Source organism: Vigna umbellata, chromosome 5 (genome assembly GCF_029865625.1).
Source record: "Vigna umbellata cultivar VRB3 chromosome 5, Vumbellata_1.0, whole genome shotgun sequence".
Classification (NCBI taxonomy): domain Eukaryota; kingdom Viridiplantae; phylum Streptophyta; class Magnoliopsida; order Fabales; family Fabaceae; genus Vigna; species Vigna umbellata.
Window position 1 is genome coordinate 60,551,130 of NC_142169.1, and position 8,531 is coordinate 60,559,660.

An 8,531-nucleotide genomic window follows, 5' to 3' on the forward strand; every position below is an offset into this window, starting at 1 on the left:
CCAAAAGTTCAAGTTTTATCCCTAGATACAATTCCCTTTGGGTAGTTTGTTCCAGTTCTAGGTTCACACAATATTTTCCAACATCAAGCAAAACCCTAAAATCATGTCATGGATAACAATGTCACAACAAGCTTTAAGAGAAGGAACAAAATACTAGCAATCGATAAAAGATGTCAAGCTCTTTGCGCCTCTGAGTTAAATAGGGCAAATCTGTCATGTTAGAAAAGTTGGCGCTCAAGCACCCAGAAGGAGGGGCGCTCAGGCGCACGTCAGTCATGGTGCACTAGTGCTCAAGCGCCATTAAGCCAGGGGCGTCCGAGCTAACTTCAGCAGAATTTTGGTTCTTCATTTTTGTTGTTTTTCTTGCTTTCCTGGCTTTTTAGTGTCTTCATTTGATGCATAAACTTCTTCCAACTACTTTAAGCACATGAAAGCAGGAATTAGTTATCAAAATATCTCATTAAAGCTTAAGGTGCAACCACTTAACAAATTAAAAGAAAACTAGGTTTTACAAGGCAAAAAGTTAAGAAATGGTTGACATTTTCTCTTAATTCATTAATGGAATCATGGTAAAATATGTCATTATCAATGGTAAATGAAAAATTATTAGGTTGATTATTGTGAGTTTGAGTTTTAACTAACAATATATAAAAAAATCACACTTAATAATGATAAAAATTTATATTATACTATATATATATATATATATATATATATTTAATTTTATTTTAAAAGTTTATAAATTATTTTGTTTAAATATGCATGAGTATCTATGAATATTAATACATTTTAAAAAATATATAATTTTTTTAAACAGATATCTTACAAATAATGACAATTATATCCTCAAAAGTTAAAATTTTTTATTTTTATTATTTTAATATTTTAATTTATTTAAAACTTCTGATTTACTTCCCTCTGCACCTCTTCCTCTCTTCCATTTTCGTTTACCTTTCTCTCTTCCCGTTAAACTTCTTCTCCACCTATAACAAATTCATATTTTAACAAAATTATTACGTTTAAAAACTAACCATATATAACATTTAAAATTATAAATTTAAATATAAATTACTGTAAATAAAATAAACAAATAAAATAAAAACGAAACGTAAAAGGAACACTGCCTCTGGACGGATGACATCCTTCAACGGATGTCAACATCCGTTGAAGGCAAAACGGATGTCGGCATCCGTTTTGCCTTCAACGGATGTTGACATCCGTTGAAGGATGTCATCCGTCCATAGGCAGTGTTCCTTTTACGTTTCGTTTTTATTTTACTACGTTTTGCGGCTCATGCAAGGATTATAGGCTTGGATATTAAAAGGATTATTGGAAGTATGAGAAGGATTTAGGGTTTAGGATTATTGGAAAGATTATGACTACGTACCTGGAGAGGAACCACGACAAGGACACTACACCATAAACGCACTGCACCACGTACTGCACCGAGAACAAGAAGAAGATTGTTTGATAATTCTTTTCACGATCACCAAGCTTTGTAGAAAAATATTTTACTCATACAAGAAACTACGTAGGTTAACAGTGAAATATGTTATAAATGAATAAAATTAAAAAACAACAATTTTAAAAATAAAATTTTACTGAGGGGCAAAATAGTAAAGGAAAGGTGGAGGAAGGGGCAAAATAGTAAAGGGGAGGTGGAGGAAGAGATGTGTGGGGGTGGAGGGAGCAACACCCTAGACATTATTGATGCTTGATCTCTTGCCTGATAAAACACGTACCATACAAATTAATCTATTAGTTCACGTATAAGGACAAAAGGGAGAAAATATGTATTGTTTGGGTTGATCCGTGATATTTTATGTGTCTAAGTTATAACAATTATTGACGCGAAAAATGAGCCAGAAATTGGGTTGAGATCCATACGAGTTAGGATTAGTTTAAATTTTATTATTAGATATCATTGTATAGGAAAATTTTGATATGTTGTTATTATCTTTGTAATTTTTATATTTTGTTATATCCTTTGTAATTGAAATATTTTTGTTGTTGATAAATAAAAACATTGTGTAAGTAATTTATTTATAAATAAAATATTAATTCCTGTGGTGAAAGAAAGAAATTATTTTCATTTTAGAAAACAAGTTCCCTATATTTTTAAAAGAAAAACATCAATAAAAATCCAACAAATAAGTTACTTTAGGTAGAAAACGACTTTTTAATAAAATAAATAAATACTTGTAAGAACCTGAAAAATGGAGTTAAAAAAGAGCAAAAGGGTGCCTTAAGTTAATAGGACCAGGCTTTAAATGGGCTTTTCAAACATTCTGGTCCATTAGCTCAAGCACACTGCTCTCTCTCTAAAACTCACTTTCAGATTTCCTCTGCCTTCTCTTTACAACATCTCCTCCTTCTCTCTTCAATCTCTTTTCATTGAACCAGTAGATTTCTGTTTAGGTGATGCTCAAACGTTCGCGACGTAGAGGGCTTCAAAACCATCCGAATAGTTTTGGGTTCTAAGCTGGTAAGTCCCTCCATGAAACCTCTTTACTGTTCTTGAACGAAGACGTATATTCTTGTTAGTTGCATGTGCCTTTTTGTTTTTCCTTCTTCCATTTCTACTCCATTCTAGCTCTAAGAGTTGTTTTTGTCACCAATGTGGTGTCCTGTAGGGTTTTTTTGAGTTCTTACAACTCAAGGTTCGGTTGAAGGGTTCTTGTGAGCTGTTCAGTGAATTTACTCTAAGGTAAGGGGAGCTAGGATATGTTTTTTTAATTGGTTGCATGAACTGTATGCTGAGTTTTGCACTGCTGTACTGTTGATATTGTGTTTTTGATTTGGAAAGACTTAGTTGCATTGTGTTGGATTGAATGACTGTGAAATTGGATTGTAATGTATGTACACTGTTGTGGGATGTATTTAATTTCTATAATGTCTATGTTGATGTGTTGGGGCTGAGAGATATGTTGTAACAGTGAATGGATGGAAAAATTGGTATTCTGTAAGGGTTTTGGGTCACTTGAGAGGAAGTGAGGTAGTGATTTTTGGAAGTAGGGGTTCTGGGCACAATTGGGCTGTTGGGACATCTTAGGCAAGTCATTTATGACTTGTTAGGATCATGAAACTGGTTTAGAACAGGCTAAAAATGGTAGAATTAGAATTGAGCCCCTAAGTTGAGGAAATTAGTGTTTTAAGAAGGAATTTGAGTCTTAATCACTTAATAATCACTATAGGAATGAGTAAAGTCAATTAGATAAGTTTAATTAGGTTTATATCACCCATTAGAAGTCTTAGAAGTTGGGGAAGATTATTAGAAATGGTAAGAGCTGGTGTGAGTATGTGATTCTGCAGATTTGCGTTCTGCAGATGATGCAAAGTCGCTATGCGAGCTGTCTCGCATAGCGAGACCCTGTAGAGGGTGCTCACTGTCTTAGTCATTCGCTGTGCGAGCTGGTGCGCTATGCAAATGACCAGAGGGTGCTTCTCTCTGTTTGTGGATTCGCCTGTCGCTATGCGATTGGTGGTGGTATGGAATCACTGCCCTTTTAATTCGAAGAGCGAGATGGGCGCAAAGCGAGAGGGTTTGGGGGTGTGGTCTCTGTCTAGACTCTCGCATAGCGTCCTGGGTGCGGTATGCGAGAGGTTGAACGTTTGATGCATGCTACGAGTTAATTCACATAACGAATTAAGGGGTGCGCTGTGCGAGACCCTTTTTGTCTCGCCTTGCGAGTAGGATGCGCTCTACGAATCCTTGAGTCCAATTTTCTCTTTTGCTCTTGTTTTAGTTGAATTAAGTGTGTGGAATGATTGAGATGCATATGATGATGGTAGTAATATTATTGAACTAATAGTATGTGGATGTATGAGATATGTTTGGTGATTGAAAGTATGTGGTTTTAAAAAGTATGGTTGATAGACGTAATTCCATGGATCTCAAAGGAGGTTACATGGTGGTGTCCTATTCTATGGACGTAATTCCATGGATCTCAAAGGGAGGTTACATGGTGGTGCCTTCTATTATTGGACGTAATTCCATGATCTTCAAGGAGAAGATTCATGGTGGTGCCCTTAGTGTTTAGAATGATTTGCATGGTAGCTCAGTCTTGGGAGTTATCTTGAAACTACAATGGTCAATCATTCTCAAGTAGAGAGGATTGACTCATGTCGTGAGTAGTAGCAGGAGGTCCTGGTCTTGGGTGCTTCCAGTATGGCCCAAGGTGATTGATAACAGACTAACCTCGTGAGCGTGGTAGGGTGAAACCCATTGACAATGGCTTTGCAAAGCAGTAGAGGCCACCACGAGTGCACGACCCGCCATAGCTCGGCAATCATTCTAAGTCCGGACGAGTTAAGTTTAAGTACAACAAGTCAATTTTGTATAGTCTAATGTATCTGTCTTTATTTGCATATTGAGTGTAAGATCCTTGAAAAATATTTGTAAGTTAAATACTAGATAAAAAAAAAAAAGTGAATAGTAAACTGTGAATAGTAAAAGGTGAATAGTAAAAAGTGAATAGTAAAAAAAAAAAAAAAATATTTTTGGAAAGGATAAGTGTTCCACGTAGCTTTGAGATCAGAATTTATCAAATTGCAAATAAAAAATTATTTTTGTAATAGTAAAATGAATAAAAAAATGAATAGTTAAAATGAATAGTAAAAATGAATAGTAAATTTTTTTTCCTATAAATAGCCAAGGGGGGGAGGCTGAAAATTTACACCAAAGAACTTAGAAAATTTTTGAGAGAAGAGAGTGGGAAGAATTTCAAAGGGGATATTCTGGAAGTTTTCAGAGGACGAGGGGATTAAGTCTGTAATAGAGGTAAGGGGAGCTAACTTTGAGTATTTCCTTTTGTATTATCTTGAGTCTTGGATATGCTATATTTTGTTTTTTCTGATCTTATATCTTGAATATGGAGTATTTTGTTTCTGTATGATCTTAAATTTTAAATGAGAGTATACTTTGTGTTGATATCCAAGTGTGATAGTTGTAAAATGTAATGTTGATTATGTTATGCCACTTGTATGTTATCAGTTGTTTATTTTTTTGTATTTTGGAAGGATTAGAAATTGTCTAACCGGCTCTGCCAGATTCAATTTCTTGTTTCCCCAAACATTCTATTGTTTTCCTTATTTAATTTTATTGTATTTTGGAAGGATTAGAAATTGTCTAACCGGCTCTGCCAGATTCAATTTCTTGTTTCCCCAAACTTTCTATTGCTTCAGTTATTTATTTTATTGCACTTTTGGAAGGATTAGAAGTTGTCTAACCGGCTCTGCCAGATTCAACTTCTTGTTTCCCCAAACTATTTATTGCTTTACTTATTTATTTTATTGCATTTTTGGAAGGATTAGAAGTTGTCTAACCGGCTCTGCCAGATTCAACTTCTTATTTCCCCAGACATGTATTGTTCTTGTTATTTAATTATATTGTATTTTGGGATGGATTAGAAGTTGTCTAACCGGCTCTGCCAGATTCAACTTCTTGTTTCCCATGAATTTTTATATTAAGATTATTCTTATGATTGTCAAATATTGTATTCTTCTATGACCATTTATAGTAATATCTTATTATGGGTAATTGTTTATAATTATCTTGTATGAATTCTATCATGAATGAGTTTCTTGGCTGAAATTGATCTTGTTGGAAGGTCTGGAGTAAGGATTCTGTAATAACTTGTATATGAGTATTAAATAGATGTAGTGATACTATTTGAGGTTGTTGTAAGAGGAAGTAAAAATATTAAAATTAGGCATTTTAGATTTAGAGCATAAGCGAACAAGGTAGATAATTTAAATAAATAAATTGTTAATTATTGAAGGCCTCCCTTTGTTGGTAGGATAGAGGAACCTTAAAAACCTGAGTTGGCACATCCCTGATCATAGAGCAGCCCTGGCCTGGTCCAGTCAGTTGTGACTAGTCATATGTGTTGGCGTCGAAGGTGAGTTTGATGCGTTCAGACATCTGGGTCCTCTCCGGTGACCAATTGGGGTAAAGAAAGATCTCTAATAGGATGAAATTAAAATAAAATAAGTTAATTGGAGATGCATAAAGTTATCATGGTAAAAACTTCATATATATTTTATTTATCGTTACATTGAGCCCAGACTTTAATACGTAGTGGCTAAGATATGATGAAATGTTTTGGCTGATCTATGAATCTTTAATTGGTGAAAATATGTTGAGTTATACTCGTTATGGTCAAAAATGAGTTTATAATATGAAGTATGATAGCTGGCGATATGTTTAATTTATTGACACCAAAATAGGTTATTGTCAAATTATGATTAGAGAATGAACATGATTGAGTTATGTGGAGAAGAGGTTATGAATTGTTGATTTGATGAAATGTTGGAGTGGATAAGAGAGTATGAAATGTTGATGTGATGAAATGTTGGAGTGGATATAAGAAATTATTGCTTATGAAATGATGTTTCCTACGGGAAGTAGTATGTTCGGTTATACCATGAGAGCTTGGTATGAACAAAGTAACACCTGAGGTTAATGAAAGCAGGCAGCAAGTGGTCTGACCATAAGGCTTTGACATAAATATGTGGTTCATAAGTTTTATAGAAGCAGGCAGAGAGCGGTCTGACCATAAGGCTTCAGAGAGTAAGACATAGTATACAGGTGAGGCTTAAGGAAGCAGGCAGAGAGCGGTCTGATCATAAGGCTTCGTGAGTAAGCATTGTATAAATTGTAAGGTTTATGAAATTGAGGAAGATGATTTTGATAATGATGAATTAATGACATCGGGGTAATGATATTTGAGTAATTGTAGAAATAAATGATTAAACTATTCTTATTACAAGTTTAATGATTGATTTGATATGGTTGGCTTACCCTTATTTGTTTATGCTATGATCATATAACTCATGTTATATGTGATTAGATAATGTTGCAGATGTGGTTGAAAAAGCTTAGAGATGAGAGAGATGCGGGGAAAACCTTTCATGGATTTTTGTAAAAAGAATAAATTTGTATTGGGAAGATTATGTTGTGTAAAATTTAAAAGTTGAAATGTCAACGGTGAAGACTATATTGTTTAAAGTTTGTAAGTTTGGTATTGTACTTTGGAGTAATTGAAATAAAGTTTGATTGTTTATATGAGATATCGAATTAATTTAGTCTCTACTATCAGTAATACCCTTTAAAATATTTGGGTGTTACATTGAGTGTGTATGTTATAACATGATTTTTTTATATCTAGCTCACCTTTGCTTCTGTGTTTATGTTTTGCTTGGGTATGCTTTTTTTTTTGCAATGATCATCCACTTGGATGTGAGCAGAGGTGAATGAGATGTCTCTGGAGCAGACTTTGGAGGGAGACGATGCAGCGGCATAGTTGTTTAGGATTTCCTAGTTCTTCCTATCATTTTGAAATACTCTATTATATTTAAGTTTTAAATTACGACTCTATTTAGATGACTGTAAGCTTATCAACTTTATTTACAGTCTAATCTAACCGTTCTTTTATATTAAAATGTGGATTTATTATATTATATACTTCTATATAATGTTACCGTACTTCTGACATATTTTGACAAATATACTAACTTATTGTTATATTTGCGTAGTATTTGGTAAGAAATATAGATTTAAAGAAGATAAAAGAATATAAATTATATGCAAGCATAATTTAAGAAGGAATAATGTATATACCTGCTGTAATTCTTGAAAAATAAATTGAATCTGATGGGTCTGGCCAATAACAAAAAATGATTAGACAGGCTATTTTAGCCAAACTCGTTAGCCCTACTAAATTTAAATTTTTTATGTTTCTTCTAAAAATAAAATATATTTGGTAACATCGTTGATTTATTTTATAAACTAAGATTGCTTACTATAAATAAAAAATAATTACATTATAATTAACTAAATAAAATATTTTAATTAAGATTATCATTGTGAATTAACTTCATGAACTTAGATTAATTTTTTCACGGTCCACTCACCAATCCCTAAAGGGACAACCATTATTTTCAACTTTAACTGGTTTTGACGTACTGGGAAAGGAAATAATGAAATATGACTCCAATGTGATTATAATAATTGTAGTAAAAAAAGTCATAATATTGTAGTGTGACTTTTTTCCCATCAACACAAAAGTTAAATGAAAAAATTAAATTAATAAAATAGTTTGTGAATTCTTATATTTATTATTGTAGGTTTTCAAAATTAAAATTCAAGTCGTGCGATTGGAATAGTTCTTGCTTTATCTTTCAGAACTAAATTTAATGAACAGGGATGACTTGACAATGATTCTTTTTCGTATATGAATTAAATAGATAAGAACGTATAGATACATATTTAAACATTTTTAATAAATAGTATAAAATAATTATCTTTTACTTTTTATATGATTTTTTATTTTATTTGAAAAAAAATCATTTTAATATAATTTTTTTATATTTACCAAATTCACTCACATTATCTAAAAATTTGAAATAACATATATATATTATAACTATTATGAAATTCCACCCCTACATAATTTTTACTCTGTTATTTAATTACTTTATATTTGTGTAATTATTATTTTGTGTTTTTATTTTAATTGTCTTTATTTTTT

The 8,531-nt window shown here is 32.4% G+C and overlaps 1 long non-coding RNA gene across 1 annotated transcript; it reads left to right on the forward strand.

The window, feature by feature from the left end:
• Positions 1–4,692: 4,692 nt before the first annotated feature.
• LOC148198758 (uncharacterized) lies at positions 4,693–7,071 on the forward strand. The gene is made up of 2 exons (XR_015786570.1): positions 4,693–4,780; positions 6,852–7,071. It is a non-coding gene; the product is annotated as an uncharacterized LOC148198758 (long non-coding RNA).
• Positions 7,072–8,531: the final 1,460 nt, after the last annotated feature.